Source organism: Periplaneta americana, chromosome 1 (genome assembly GCF_040183065.1).
Source record: "Periplaneta americana isolate PAMFEO1 chromosome 1, P.americana_PAMFEO1_priV1, whole genome shotgun sequence".
Lineage (NCBI taxonomy): Eukaryota > Metazoa > Arthropoda > Insecta > Blattodea > Blattidae > Periplaneta > Periplaneta americana.
The window spans coordinates 31,250,458-31,268,612 of NC_091117.1; positions in this window are offsets into that span (position 1 = coordinate 31,250,458).

The window sequence follows — 18,155 nt, forward strand, 5'->3', positions numbered from 1 at the left end:
ACAATAGCGTGGAGCGGCGTATTGGTGTTGCTGTTATGAAATGGAAAACACTGGAACAAAAAGAAATCGTGGGACTAATTTCTCTTCGTTCGAGAGAAGCCTTCTGCTGGAAATTATTTCCCAGTATAAACCAATTAATGAGAGTAAACAAACAAACGGATCTAAGTTGAAAGCGAAAAGTGAGGCTTGACAGAAAATAGTCTATACCTTTGCATGAATTTCTATTCTGTCAAATCACAGAAATCATCCCCTCTGTTTATGTATTCATGGATATCATTTAGAAATAATCCAGATATACAAGTTCAGCACCTAACGTACCAGCCATATTGGATACTTCTATGCTAACACAGTGTTAAATGATTTAACTGCATGAAATTGGGCAGTTAAATTAACATAAGTTTTAACAGCCTGTTAGTACTAACAGCAGTTGAAGAAATACTTCAACTGTTACGTTTACAGTTAAAATGGAATAACACACTGTTGTAATTGAGCAAAGATTGAAGAAACCAGGCCTTACTCTTGAGGATTTAACTTAAAATATCAAGGTCCACTTACTATAATGCAGAAAGCAAAATTTTGCTCCAAAATAGATTTGCCGTGAAAATGTAAAAACGAGCAAATAAATACAGCAGGTGTTCATTGCTAAGATACGTCCTCTTTGGAATTGTGAAAATTCAAAGTTGCCCATGCTTTCCTCTAACAATCTTGCGACCTTTAATAAAACAGTTAGGCCTACTACTTTAGAAACAATGAATGCATCAGAGGGAAGTGGGAGAAGAAACTTAAAAAGATACGAGAAAACGTGTTCTTGCAAGAGAGTTCGGGGCTGAGAAAAACTGAATATGTGATCTCCAAGCCTGTTGGCAACTTGTCTCGCTCCGAATTTCGCTGTTCCACTCAACCAGATCTAGAAAATTTTGAAGGGGAAAATGATGAAAGTGGACGTAACCTAATGGATACCACATAAAGAGGAAAGGGGGAGGCAGAGAAGAAGCTGACTGCAGGATAGGAAGAAGAAACGCCGGAAGGTGTAAGTCTGCACATTGGAAGGTGTTTGTCCTTTCGCAATGCAAGTGGAGTCGAATCATATCATATCATATCATATCATATCATATCATATCATATCATATCATATCATATCATATCATATCATATATCATATCATATATTGTATATCATATCATATATCATATCGTATCATATCATATCATATATCATATCATATCATATATAACATATCATATCATATATCATATATCATATCATATCATATATATCATATCGTATCGTATCATATCATATCATATCATATCATATCATATCATATCATATCATATCATATCATATATCATATATCATATCATATCATATCATATCATATATCATATCATATCATATCATATCATATCATATCATATCATATCATATCATATAATATCATATCGCTAACACTGGTTTATGAATATGAAAAACGTTAGTTCGCTGATCATCCACCGGAAGTCCGCGCTAAGAATGCCTATGAATATGGCCCAAAGTCTCTAAGTCAAAAATTGTGGATTTTATAAATTTCAGTAGCCCATCACCGTAAGGGTTTTAGTAAATATTTTGCGATTAGATTTTCATATGGAATGAGACGAATTTTATAATATCTTGATTGCCTCTCTCATGTTCGAGCACTACAGGACACTATTAGGAATGGTTTTACTTTTTCACAATTTACCCCATTGTCTACGTAGATCATTATTCTTCACCAGGTGTTAATCCTTAACATTCTTTTGTTTTATATACGACTCAATTCAATGTTTTATTTTTTATATTTCTTATTTCGACTTCAAACATACAATGAAACGAAAATCGCCATTCTTTGTTTTCAATGTTTCCCCTCCACATATAACAAGCATACCTTACTCAATGTACCGGCTAATGAAATCTCAAATACAAACCAATCAAATACGAGCTGTATTATGTTGTATACAGGTGGGGACAATACAGCCCGTGAAATAGAATATGAAATTTTTAAAACATATATCGCATGCAGGTTACTTGGCCAATACGAAGGTTGTTCTGAGCTCAGGAATGTAATAAAACTATAAAGGTTCATGTTCAAGCTTAACAGCTAGAGATTGTTCCAGAGAAATTAAAAATGACGTAAAAGTACTGCCATTAGTGTGTCTAGTGGAACATGTAACTTTCAACCTCGGCGGCCCAATAAGTCCTGCGACACAATCTCAAAGTGACAGCACAGTTTACTGTATACCAAGACTTGCAATAAATCGGAGTAAGAAACCCACCAAATAATATGCTAGCTGTGGCATTCCATTTTAAGAGTGAAGGCATGTTGATGAAAAGTCATCTTCTTATTTTTCACATTAGGACGATGCCTATAGAAATCCTTTCTATGTTAATATCAACGTAAAACAATAATTTGTTATATTGCATTTTTGCATTTTTTGCATTTTTTGACGTTTTTGAACTAATAGGTAATTTTTATATTTTTTTTCGGCATTTTTTGGTCATTTTTAATACTTTGAAGAACTTTTAGATCATTTGGAATGCATTTTACTTTCTTCTTTACCGATAGATCTGTTAAATACTTTTCTAAGCATATAAATCAGTAGTAATTACCTACTGAATAAGTGAATAACAGTGAAGTTTGAATTTTACAGTTTGGAACAGACTCTAAAGTCCATCCCTCATTCCACTGAAGGCTTCACTTCACATAACGGAAGTAAGATAAAATGCTTGACAACAGCTTAGTTTAAGCGAGGGCTTTGACCGACCACCCCTGATTGAAACACATTGTAAACTATCATTAAAATCTATAGTTTTTCCTTAAAACCTTCATATTGTTGCATGTTCTTTTCCTTTATCTTAGCTAAATTCCAGGAAATTGCCTCCTCTCTCCGAGATTTGCAGGGCAGTCATTGAAACAAGGTGACTAATTTTTAAGAAGTTGTGGTGCGAGTACGGTGAATAATATTTAAATGTCATTTTCTTTTAATTTCATGTTATTTTTCAATTAGTTTAAGGGCATTTTAATGATCATTTTAAGTAGATTGTTAGGTCATCAACATCCGCACCTATTTATGACAAAACAACAGTAAATTCTGGAATAATGGTAGTTTTAACTTAAATTAATTCTAGAAACAGCCAGTTTGATGTAAATTTTAGAAAATTATAACGTAAGCTTATCTTAGGTGTTGATATAACACCGAATTCAAACACAACGAGGTTTCATTTCAGAATTTCCCAGTCTCAATAACTATTTAATTCAATTAAATTAGATTTTCACCTCACTTGACGATATGTGTCAGAGGAATAATAATTGTTTGTTTGCGTCTGAAGTCTGACTAGTGTAATATGTAGCTAGTGGACGATGTATGCAATGGAGGGGGAAAGGAACTGGCCACCCTACACCATTATCTCCTAGCCCAGCTGTCTCATAAGTGGTGAGTTCTTGGTATCACTTGTGGGGTTCAGACCTGTCTTCGGACAGTTTCACTAAACAACAACAAAAAATAAAACAAAAATTACGTCAATTTATATATTGAGGGAGAAGTTTAAAATCAATGTTAATTGCATTCTAGGTTTCACTCCTTCACCTTCCCAAACCCCTCTGAAATTTCAAATGGAACCCCTATATCAGACTATAATTGGAGCTAGGAAGTTGGTACCAAAAATGTTAAGTTGTGTGAGTTTGGACTATATCTCTACTGAGTGAAAAATAATAGAACGTCTTTCGGTATCAGTGAAGCAGAATGACAAACATGTGCAGCCGGATGGTAACCAAACATGTGATCCAATCGTCCACAGCCTTAGAACAAGAAAATAATATAAAAAAATTATAATTATAAACTTTGTACCTCCCAATCTAAATTAATTTACTTATACTTATAAAAATAACATACAAAGTAAACAATTATGATTCTAGCCTCATTATAACAAATAACAATGAACACTTTCATTTCATCAAAAGAAGTACTCCTTTAGGTTCAGAAAAATGGAAATACTGCACATCCAACCAAAAAGCCAGAAACTCAACACACTAGAACAATATGAAATATACAGACACACCCCAACGATATTCTCAACACACAACTCAATTTTAAAACACATGCACTCTTTGACTCTACAATACGAACGCACCCACACAGGAAACAAGAGGCGCCAACACCAACAACGACCAGTTCTGAAGATGACCCAAAAAGGTCGAAACATGTTAACAAGGTACGTTAAAATTTAACACAAGAAAGACTTATACATTTTCCGAAGATGTCTTTTGTCAAAAATTAGCTCCCAGACACACATTTTGAAAAACATAAAATATCGACGGCTACAATTCGGATATTTCTCGTTGGTAATGCAGACAGTCCAACTGTCGAACGAGGAGAAAGAAATCCATAAAGATGCAGTGCGCATTTTGGCAGCATATTCGGGACGGCCTCTCAATTTTAAGTTGGCTGATTCAGTAGGTATCCCGGTTTTCCACACGAGTAGCGCCATTGTGCAGAGCGCCGCTGCGCGAGAATTAACTCTTCTAGGTAATAAAACTGTGTATAGTTAGGTGGCGCACCAGCTTAGAACAATGGAAGCCAGATTTTAATTGGCCCATCAAAAACCCACGTAATAATCCAGGAGGAATAGCGGGGGAGGGGTGACGGGCGGGGGTGGGAGGAAGGGGGTGGGCTTGTAACACAAAACGAGAGCACGAGAACCGTAATTAACCCTAAAGCTTTATACTTTTAATTACTTCATTTTCATTACAACGAAGCTAGCTCGGGAGGAGAACAACGTGGTCGCTGCGGATAAAAGAGCGACAGAGAGGGCAGATAGCGCGCCTCAAGAGTGGGACGGAGATAGACATACAGATTGTTCTTTTTTAAGGGGGGAGGGTAAAAAAAGGAGCACATTTATCGCACGTTTGGGCCCGTTTTTCCTGCATCCCCCTTTTCTCTCATACTGCTGGTGATAAAATGAATTTGTTACAGGCAGATAGCAAGCGGGAGAGAAATTACTGGAGGGTGGGGGTAAAAGTGCTTTCGGAGGGGAGGATGGGATGTATAAAAACAAGCCGGCCAACTGGAACATTAGTACCCTCATACCCTTTTCCTCCCACAACCAACAACCCCCCCCCACCACCACCCTCCTGTTTAACTCCCTATTCAATTTTATCCCTACACTATACAATACCGCCAGCCTTTCACAACAAAATTCTGCAACAATTTTTGGTGATCATGTCTCTGTACATGTACGGCCAACGCTTTCAAAACCAAACTAAATCTATTCACGTGGCAGATAGAAATTTCCTGCTTTCAAATTTCAGTGTTGCTTCAACAGCCACAGTATCATATTTCAATATGCTAAATTATGGTACATTTCACTCAGAATACATAGATACAGATGAGGATTCAATTCAAGGTACGTTATGAAAATTATGCACTAACGAATTACTTAGACATTTATATTATATTACATTACATTACGTTACATTACATACATACATACATACATACATACATACATACATACATACATACATACATACAGCCCAAGGTTTTGGGTTCGATCCCGGGCCAGGTCGATGGCATTGAAGTGTGCTTAAAAGCGACAGGCTCATGTCAGTAGATTTACTGGCATGTAAAAGAACTCCTGCGGGACAAAATTCCGGCACATCCGGCGACGCTGATATAACCTCTGCAGTTGCGAGCGTCGTTAAATAAAACATAAAATTTTTACATACGTACATCCTACATACATACATACATACATACATACATACATACATACATACATACATACATACATACATACATACATACATACATACATACATGCATGCATACATACATACTGTACAAACATTTAACAATACAATACAATTACACACACATACATACGTACGTACGTGCATACATACATACATACATACATACATACATACATACATAGGGCCTACATACATACATACAGTACGTACATACATACATACAAACAATTACATACATACATACATACATACATACATACATACATACAGGTCTCGCAAGAAAAAAATACCGACGGAAGGAATGCGAATCAAACACTGCGATAAGGAAGAGCGGGCGACAGGAAAGGTCACGAGATAGCTTGAATGATATTCAAGAGTACAGTCGTAAGAGAAATGACATCGATAGAACCAGTCTTGCGTTGTGTAGTTACATTACGACTGTAGTTTGTTCTATTGCGTGTGAATACGTGTCTTGTGTCGCACGGTATTATCATCCTTATTTCATTCGTAAACATATTATGTTGCGCGTTTAATTAGTTTCGAATTTTTCTCTTGCTACGTTTTTTATTTCCACAGCGATGTCCTCATTTGTTCATCTTCTTGGAAGAGACAGTACTTCCATCGGCATGCACCTCTCGTCCCCTTGGCGTGCCTACATAGGCCTACACACGTCAAAAAAGACAGCAACGCCACCATTGCTTTCGGTAATCGTTCCTTGCGCGAGCTATACATACATACATACATACATACACACACATACATACATGCATGCATACATACATACATTACATAACATGCATAGGTCTATATAACATGCATAACAAAGGTAAAATTAATGTAGTGTCCTCCGTATATGCTCTACAGGAAGAATATAAACATTGCCTCCCGCAGTACGCCTGTCGTACGCGCGGAAGATCAAATTTATTTATTTATTTATTTATTTATTTATTTATTTATTTATTCATTCTGGTGTAGTAAGGCCATCAGGCCTTCTCTTCCACAACACCAGGAATACAAATATAATAACAGAAATAAAAAGGAAAAAAAAAACACTATAAACGAAGTAAAGTCACACAAAAATATACACAGGTTGCAGTCACACAAACTTTAAATGAGTGATTAAGTATAATTAATTGTATCCTAATTAACTAACATAAACAAGAAACTTGCGATTTTAATCTGGAGTAAAAAAACACAAATCAACACTTCTAGCAATATCTAAAAAGCATTAAACAAGACAAAATTTTCCAGTTTAATTTTGAATTGTGATGAAGTCCGGCAGTCCCTGACATCATTAGGTAGCGAATTCCAGAGACGAGGTATTTCTACAGTGTAGTAGGATGAGTATAGAGACGTTCTATGATGAGGGATAGAAAGAAGTGCTTGATGTCGGTTTCGAAGAGTTGTAAGAAATTGAAAGCGCGATAAGAGATAAATTAGCCTGCAGTAAGCGTCAGTCTATTTTGAGCTACGGAAGGGATTACTCTTTGTAGGCCTACGTAATGTAGTTCAAGGTATTGTTTTTTTTTTTCTAATATTTTAGACCATTGAAAGGATTACTCACTCGTGCGTAGTGTAGTTAAAGCTATCGTGTTTTTTTTCTAAGTGTTTGAGAACACTGGAAGGATTAGTCATTTGTTCGTCATGTAATGAAACTTATTGCGTTATTTCTACTTTGTTTGAGAATTGAAGAGTCCACTGTAAGAATGATGGATGCTATTTGGAATACATTTTGCAGGAGAAGCAATTGAAAGTTTGAAATGCTTAGCGCTCAAAGCTTAACTGTGATTTTCCGATCATTACTGGACAATGACTATTAGTGTTAATGCCATATAACTCTGTATGTACATTCTATATGTCTTAAGCTATGCACTGACAGTCTTGGTTCATTTTCGACAAGAAAGTGACATCCATCATTCTTGCAGTGGACTCTTCAATTGTGTAGTAAATTGAAGCGAGTTTTTGTAGTTTCTAGTTGTGTAAAAAAATGCAAGAAAATATCCGACATGCAATTTCGAACATTTCATAAGTGATCAGTCGAGTATTTCAGAACAATCTTTGGAGATGCCAAAAATGTATTCAAGCAGGAGACAATTCTGAACATCTCTTGTGGCACAGGTAACATACACTACACCTACCTCTAGTTGTCTTCCCGACGATAAGTATGATGTTGGCCTATAATTTTGCCAACTTTCGGTATATTTCACTTCCGGCCATATTTCTCATTGAGGAAAAGATCTCTGAAATCCATATATATCCCTCACTGTTCCACTGACAGAACTCAGCATATTCTCGTACTTCAGCAGCTTTGTAAGATCAAAATACATGTTAAGTTCATTTTTTAGATTTTTTTGTCGGTACGAGCACGAAGTATATCAGACTCTTAAACGAGTTGAAGTGCCAAGGACTCATTCAAGAGTGTGGGTCGACAGGATAATTGGGTGTTTTCGTGAATCTTGTTTTGTTTTCTTGCTCGCTAGCTGTCTGCGTAATAATCACCTCTCGCCAATTCTACTGTTTATTACAGTCATCATTCCCAGTTTGCGAAGCTATTCAAATTCTTAAGTGATGTTCATCAAAATAATTTCATTTCCTTCATTTTAACGTTATTCTTTTACATGGATTTGATGCACTTCAATTAATTGCTAAGAGTAGATTAAATAATCAACACTCAAGTGGTTCTCAACAGAATCCAATCTTCGTAATTTAAAACTCTGTGCATGAACAGTAACATAGATTTGCTGCAACACTTATTAACATCGATTTCGGTATTATCGCAGAAATACAAGTTATCAATTTTGTTTCAATAAAACTGACGTTCTTGTTTGCTCTTCGCAATGTCTTGTCTGTGTGTTGATATGTTTTGGAATATAGCAAGACACACATATACTCTCTCTGGTCCAAAATATATGGTTTGGTTTCGTATGGTTTATTCTCACTCAAACCTTCGGTCCTGCTGGCCCTTCACATTATAGTATTCGGGCCAACAGTCCCGTTACTATTTACAACTTGTACACTACCCGATGTTAATGACCGACACCTCTTCATCATTTAATGTTCACCAACTATGTCTTTCATGTTCGTTCACCACACTTCCTATATTTATTTCTGCGTTTATTAACTATTCCTTCTTTCCTTCTAATCCTACCTTCTACTATTTCCTATTCCTAATAACAACATAACAATTACTTTTGCTGCTCTGCATTCTCACAGACCCTACTTATTTACAATTACACTACACTCGTTTTACTGTACTATAGTCTTAACTAGGCCTACCCTCTATTATTTTAGATTTTTTAGATTTTATTTAATAATGACATATACATAAAAATCTTACATTAAAATACCCCGAAAGAGCAAAGCTCGTGTTCGGGGACAATTCCGTTTCATAGATATACATACTTTGTAGACAAAATACTTAAGAAAAAAGCTTACATAAAGATGATAATAAAATTAGTAAATAATAATACTAGTAATAACTGAGTGAAAAAAGAGACGATGTTGAGATTGGTGGATTAGTATTAAATTATTATTAGTAGTATAATTAGTGCAGGTCATGTTGATATAGTAACCAAGATAAAATAGAAAAATACACTTAGGATAGAAATAAACTTGTTTTACAATACATGGTACATAACATATATATATATATATATATATATATATATATACAGGGAAGTCTGTCATATAAATTTTTTAATTCTGGATCTGAAAATTTCATTGCTTAAAGTAGTCAATTCTGGATGAAATTTTATTATCGAATTATATAGAAGTGCACCATAATTTGTACTGTGTAGTAAAGCAGCAGATGTGAAATATTTAGGTTCAACTAATTTAAGAATTTCATTTCGTCTTGTATTATGAGCATGTGGCTGAGCTACAAATTTCATTCTATTTTTATGATAGAATTTCATTAAAGAGTATTTATAAATTTGGTCAATTCTAAAAACATTCAATTCGGAATGGTTCAAATTTGTTGGATAATCCAGTCGCCTTTTCAAATAAATTTTGATTACACGTTTTTGCAACATAATTAGAGGAAGAAGAGCAGTTTTTGTAATGCCTCCCCATCCAGTTATACATATTGGATAACAGATTCAACTATAGCCAAATAAACCAAACGTAATGCATGAGTAGGCAAGTAATGGCGAAGGTTTACAAATTTGTAAATTGTTTTACGGGTCCTGTTACATAAAAAGGTGATTTGTCTATCCCATTTCAAGTGCTGATCAACAATAATTCCCAGGTATTTCACATCTACAGATTCTTTCAGGCAAGGGCATTTACAGGTTGTAGAGAGTTTACAAAATGAGTTGTGGATTATTAATTTTAAATGAGAAAGTGATTTCAATTTGTTCAATCCAGAGACTGTTAAAGAAAATGGCACCAAAATTTGCTTTACATCTATCTATATTACTTCTTTATCCTACTGATACCTATCTAGTCTAGTCCTACTTTTAGCTCCTCTACTCTTCCTATCTTTACAGTACGTCCTACTCATTCCTACTAATTAAATAAACTCATCATGACCCTTCTCCTCATACTTAAACCCTATTCATCCATATTCACTGCACCCTTAATTAATCCTTCAATCCACTGACACACAATTTCCTTAGATTTTATGCTGGTTTATCCTTGCTGCTCTCCGCCTTATTTCTCTAACTGCTGTATTTACCTTCTCTATACTTTCACTTCTTATCCCTAACCCCTCTTTCTTATCCCTATCGTCTTTCTTGTGCAAAAATATGATATAGAAAGATGTCATTTATTCCGTTCCAAAATATGGTATACATATGTTAAAGTTCTCAGTAATATAATGTAACTTTAATACATCTTCTAGATACTTATTTGTTTGATAAATTAACATAAGAAAAACTAATAAATAGAGTACATTTCATTCTGTGTAATGTCAAATTAATAATAGAAAAAAAAACAAACTTTATTTTGAGAGAGGCAAATTAATATAAAAACTGCAATAAATTGCAACTAGTTTTTTACAGCTGTCGTGCCTTAGATGTTCTATTCAAAATTGACTGGGTTGGAGTTACGTTTTCTGCAATAAGAACTATTTAAATATTATAGTTTGATGCACTACAGAAGATTAGAAACATTCACAACTGCACTGTCTGATAGTCCCTTCACTACTGAACAGAATACCACACCGCGAAACATTTCGTGCACGCATGCGCAATAATAAAACTTGTTTTCTTTGTTACTAAACCATATTTTGGAACGGAGGGTGTACAACAGATGTATACAAATTATTATGGAGTAGTTGCAACGACTTTTATATTGGACAGACTGAAAAATTATTTCAAACTTGTTACAAGGAACATATCACAGCCATAACCAAACTACACAACAATTCAACGTACGCAGAACACATCAGAAACTCCAACCACAACTACGGCAACATAGACACAGACATGAAAATACTACACATCCAGCCAAAACACAGAAACTTAACACTATAGAGCAATATGAAATTTACATACATACAAAAACACATTAATTTTAAATCAGCAGCAAACTGAAGTGTGATACAGTATGTATTTTATTAATCTAGTAATTTTTAAAAAGAATTAATAATTGTTGTAATGTGGGGATTGAAAATTTAAACGATTGTCAAATTCTATACTTAAATCTCTTACTTTTAAAATACATTCTAATTTTTTTGTTATTAAGAGAATAAGATATGGAAATATGTATATTATTTTTTTCCTGGAATATGTCATGAATTTATATTTATTTATATTAAGTAAAAAGTTATTATTAGTACATGAAGATCAGACATTAATCATATATTCTTGTAAACATGCAAATGTAGTTGGTTATTATTTCATATAGATTGGTTCAGGAGGAGTTACCGCCACTTACGGAGCTTATTTGAAAGACATTTTGAGCAAAACATGTCATATAAACATTGGTCCTATTCTCAATATTTTCAGAGCTACACTAATTTGATGATGTTTGTAAAATACCCTTTTTCTGTAGTTTGAAGGGTAGAAGAATATTACAAATATTCAATGAACTATTCAGAAGTATCATTTCTTTAATTGGCTAGTGTTCTGAACCTAAATATATATTGTGAATTCCTTAGTTGCTTTGTACAAATTTTTTTAACTACAAAATTACATTACTCTTACGCATTTACCACAACAATTGTTACAAATCATGCCACTTCAAGCGACTTGATTCTTTACAGTTCAATTTTGCATCCTAATGTGCAATGTTAAAGGGTTTACAAGAGTGGCGTGATTTATAACAATAATTGTTGTGATAAATGCACAATAATAATGTAATTTTATAGTTGAAGTTTCAAAAAAAAAAAATCTATACGAAGCAACTGAGGAATTTATAACAAATTATTAGCTTCAGAATATTAGTCAATTAAAGAAATGACACTTCTCAATGGTTTATTCTTTATTTGTGACATTCTTTCCTTAAAACTAAAGAAAACAGCCATGCAACTAACAAGAACAGCACGATAAACAGCAAAATCACACGCACGGCTTTGCTAGATTCACGGAGCTCGACATTAAACCGCTTGTAACTACATACGTCTAATCACCGATACTGCATATTAGTAGACATCAATGAATTTTAAATAGTTAAGTTAGAGTGATACTGGTTATAAGTGAAAAGGTCTTAATAACAACATACAGCATAGACAACAACAGAAATTCAGTGACCTCAAAAAGTGCTCCGTTTTCCAGACAATGATTTTTTAATTAGGACCAGCAGAAACCGCCCTATTTAACGGCATAAACGATTGATCAACACAGCCATTCCAACAAGTGCACATAGAACTTTACATGTTATATTTTATATATTGTTTTAAATTGTTTAAAACTGTATCTTATTGCATTTTATATTGCATTTTAATTGTATTTTATTGTGAACTAGAGACACTGACCTAGGCTAAGAAATCACAACAGACTATCACTATGTTAACTCTAACAAGGCTTAGACATTACGATAAGTAATATGAAACCAAATAGTAAATTCATAAAACACCATGAGGCTAGGTTATCATTACATATTGTCAACACAATGCTCTAACATCTGATGATGATACATAAGTAGTATCGAAAACGTTAATGTTATAAAAAACTATTTAAGAAGGTAAGCACAGGTGGCCCAACAAAATTGTTATAGTTCATAATAGCAGCTTATCGGCACACAACAAAATGAAAGTGAAAGTAAAGAAAAAAGGTATTTCACAAATAACTTGAAATAGGCCTATTTGCTCAAACTGTCTTCGGAAATGAATTCGTAAGTGACGGTAACTCCCCCTGAACACCCCGTATAATTTTAAATCATCAGCAAACTGAAGTATGAAAGAGAATTCTGTTAAATTAGTGATTTTGAAAGCAGGAATAACGTTTGTTGTTAAGTAGGGTTTGAAAGTTAAGTTATAAAATTCTATAGGCTACATAAATCTCTTATTCTTGAAACACATATCAATTTTTGCAATTAAGGGAATAAAATGTGGAATTATATTCTTTTTTCCTGGAATTTGCCATCTTTTACATTTATTTATTTATATAAGTAAAATTATTATTATTATTATTATTATTATTATTATTATTATTATTATTATTATTATTATTATTATTATTAAAATTACATTTTCACACTCAAGTTCAAGATATAGGCTATATAATCATTCTATAAGAATGCTTGGACTTATAACATCTATAACTTATTCTTTTTCTATTCCTGCTACTCTACTAGTTTCATACAAAACATTAGTCAGATCCAAACAAGAACATGCATCTGTTGTTTGGAATTCTATTACTCCTACAGATTCGGTTAAATTGGCAAATAATCAAAGAAAATTTATTTCCTTATGCTCTTTTAGATTTCTACTAACTCTCTCTGTTTTTAGTCATGAACTAACCTGTAATTATTTTAACTGTTCTAGTCTTTATGCCAGACGTCTTGATCTTGATTACTTATTATTTTTAAAGGCTATAAAGGGTGACATTCTTTGTGAATCTATCATAAACAATATCTACCTTCGGATTCCTTCTAAATGACTAAAATTAATATAGGGGAGAGTCGGGTAGTATCGGACATCGGGTAGTATCGGACAGTGAGTTTCTTTCATCTACCACCATATAATTAGTAGTACCTGAATGACATGGTTACGTTTCTCTATGCGACATCACAGAAACGTAACCATGTCAATCTGGTACTATCATCGTGTGGTAGATGAAAGAAACTCACTGTCCGATATTACCCGATGTCCGATACTACCCGACTCTCCCCTATATATATACACCAGTAAGTCTGAATCTCTTTCACCGGTTGCCAGATGCATAAAATTTGCCAATTTGTATTGCATGAAATTGGATTCTTTTAATGTATAGTTTGGATATATATATATTTGTTGTTGTTTTAATATTGGATTCTAATTCAACTCTAACACATGTTTTGTTATTAGTCTATCGTTTTAATTGAGGTATTCTTCATTTTGACAGCTATCCTTGAACATCTATTTATGTACATTTATTGCAGTTATCATTATTTTTCATTATTATAATTATTTGTAATTTTTGTCATTATTTTTAATTATTGTCATCATTTGTATTTTCTGCCACTGTTTGTAATTTTTGTTATTATTTTTAATTATTGTCATTATTTGTAATTTTTGTCATTATTTTAATTATTGTCATTATTTGTAATTTTTGTCATAATTTTTAATTATTTTCATTATTTGTAATTTTTGTTATTATTTGTAATTTCTGTCGTTATTTGTATTTTCTATCACTGTTTGTAATTTTTGTTATTATTTTTAATTATTGTCATTATTTTTAATTATTGTCATTATTTGTAATTTTTCTCATTATTTGTAATTTTTGTCATTATTTGTAACTTTTGTCATTATTTGTAATTTCTGTCATTATTTTTAATTATTGTCATTATTTGTAATTCTTGCCATTATTTTTAATTATTGTCATTATTTGTAATTTTTGTCATTATTTGTCATTTCTGTCATTATTTGTATTTTCTGTCATTATTTGTATTTTCTGTCATTATTTGTAGTTTTTGGTCATTATTTTTAATTATTCTCATTATTTGTAATTTGCCATTATTTGTAATTTTTGGTCATTATTTTTAATTATTGTCATTATTTGTAATTTTTGTCATTATTTTTAATTAATGTCATTATTTGTAATTTTTGCCATTATTTTTAATTATTTTCATTATTTGTAATTTGTCATTATTTGTAGTTTTTGGTCATTATTTTTAACTTTTGTCATTATTTGTAATTTGTCATTATTTGTAATTTTTGGTCATTATTTGTAATTATTGTCATTATTTGTAATTTTTGTCATTATTTTTAATTAATGTCATTATTTGTAATTTTTGTCATTTGTGCTGAGCTGTTATTGGCCACTGGCTGTTGTATAGCATACTAAAATATTAGTAAATAAATAAATAAATTATACCAAAATAAGATATTATTGATATCTTCTTGTAAACATGCAGTGCCAATAATATAGGTTATTGTTTTATGTACCTACTCGTAATTTTAAATCATCAGCGAACTGAAATATGAAACAGTATTTTGTTAACGCAGAGAATATACTGAAGTGAAAAGCGCAGCTGCATCAATTTGCCATCTCTTAATTATGTGATTGTGCTGGAGTTGTTATTAATTAAATGTCTTGATATTTATAAGATCTAGTGATGCGTTGCTAACGCGTGCAGTTCGGGAACAAAATGCAAACTCATAATAAGCTGACTGGTATCTCGGGAGTGTTTGAGTTACTGGCCTTAATCTGGAATTGTTCTGTAAATTGCTTCATTTGCCCCTCGACGTAAATGCAGAAGAGCGACGTCTGGGGAAAGAGGCTCGGCGGGTTGAGTGATTAAAAGGGGGAGGAGGAGTCGACCGAGAAAATGGATTTGGAAAATGAATTACCTGATGTCTGCAGGAACGAATGACGGTAGAGACGCGAGAACGTCTGAAATTATGCGACGTATGCTGCTCATCCACTGAGCAGCCGAGATGGTAGTAGAGCGAGGAGAAAACAACCAGCCAATGAGATGAAAGAGATTTCAAGCCAAATGAATCCCCTCCTTCCTCCCTCGACTTCCCCCCATTTGCGTAGTTGCGACTTAATGAGTCGGAACCTGGCTCTTATAAAGACTATCACAGATAAGTGAACCTGATTGTAACCAATTGCTGGGTGTAATTAAAAGCTGGCTTTGAGTGCGACAAAGACGGCCATTAAGATAGGTGGCAGCACCCTACATTATTATTATTAGCAGTAGCAAAACCCTTTGACTTCTCCGAGTAACGTGAATAAATTTACCCGCGAAAATTGAATTCCTAATTTTCTTAGTTTTCAGCTACCGAATTACGTTTATAATTCACAAGAAGGAAAGATGAAACCCACGAGAACAGAAGAAATGATTTTGTTCAAGTCTCTGTAGTGACACATTTAATAGAATTTCTTATAGAAGTGATGGAGTTGCTTTTATTTCTACTTAAATATTTCAGCGTCAAGTGAAGAAAATAATACCACTATGCAGTGTTTTCAGATTTCGTTAATATAATATATGTTACCTTTCCTTTACAAACGATTAGGAAAAACACGGGAATTTTACTTAAAGTAAGTAAAGAGATAGGTTTGGAAGTAAATCCCGAAAAGACAAAGTAACTTATATGATTATGTCTCGTGACCAGAATATTGTACGAAGTGGAAATATAAAAATTGGAAATTTATGCTTTGAAGAGGTGGAAAAATTAAAATACCTGGGAGCAACAGTAACAAATATAAATTATACTCGGGAGGAAATTAAACACAGAATAAATATGGGAAATGCCTGTTATTATTCGGTTGAGAAGCTTTTATCATCCAGTCTGCTGTCAAAAAATCTGAAAGTCAGAATTTATAAAACAGTTATATTACCGGTTGTTCTTTATGGTTGTGAAACTTGGACTCTCACTTTGAGAGTTGAACATAGGTTAAGGGTGTTTGAGAATAAGGTTCTTAGGAAAATATCTGGGGCTAAAAGGGATGAAGTTACAGCAGAATGGAGAAAGTTACACAACGCAGGATTGCATGCATTGTATTCTTCACCTGACATAATTAGGAACATTAAATCCAGACGTTTGAGATGGACAGGTCATGTAGCACATATGGGCGAATCCAGAAATTCATATAGAGTGTTAGTTGGGAGGCCGGAGGGAAAAAGACCTTTAGGGAGGCCGAGACGTAGATAGGAAGATAATATTAAAATGGATTTGAGGGAGGTGGGATATGATGGTAGAAACTGGATTAATCTTACTCAGGATAGGGACAGATGGCGGGCTTATGTGAGGACGGCAATGAACCTCCTGGTTCTCTAAAAGCAGAAAATTAATATAGTGTACAATACGGTATAGTGATAACTAAATTATAATAAATTTTATTATTAATAAGAAACAAATAAATTGCTTTGAACAATTATTTTATCCAATAGCACTAAAAATGTCCAAAAATACTGACAGAGGACAAGTCGAAATGAACAAAATCCATCCATTGTTTTAAGAAAAAGAAATAGAGAAACAGACGAGACACCGAAAACCACGCTCTATGTACCAGAAATGCTGACGGCGTGTCTCTCTGTGAAACTCTAGAAACATTATTTATGATCATCTCTATACCCTCTCTTTATACTAAACAAAAGGGTAAATAAAAAAAGTCTTCTTTAGATGACCATTAAGCATAGAAAAACATTCATATTTAAAGGTGAAGGATCCTTCAAAGTGAATACAGTAATTTAGAATCAAGTAGCGGAACAGATGAACGATTTGAGTTACCTTGGATACCACCGATCATCCGATAGATTTGATATTGAGATAAAATTACAACATGGGTTCCAATAAAAAAAGTATGAGAAAAGAATAAAAAAATGAGCGTGTTGCCTCTATGCACCACGTAAGTGAAACTTATTTAGCTGTAAATGTGTAATAGACCCTAATCTCTTTAAATGTTCGTGTAGTGAGAGGTGATTAATTAGCGTTAAATTTAACGCGACAATTGGTTTTTGACAGCTAAAATAAGCCATGAATAATGAAAGAAACGAAACAAAATTGAATTTAAATAATTGATTAAATGGCGATCTTACTCGTGTTAATTATGTAACATACAATAACATAAATACAGACATGGAAATCCTACACATACAACCCAAAAACCTAAAACTCAACGCACTAGAACAATATGAAATATACAGACACACTAAAACACACCCCAATCAAATTCTCAACACACAGATCAATTTCAGAACACACACACTATTTGACACAACTCTTCATCACACGAACGCACCCACACAACAGGCAGCGAAGTTGAGATAGCGCCGAGATCTAGTAGGCTCTGAGAAT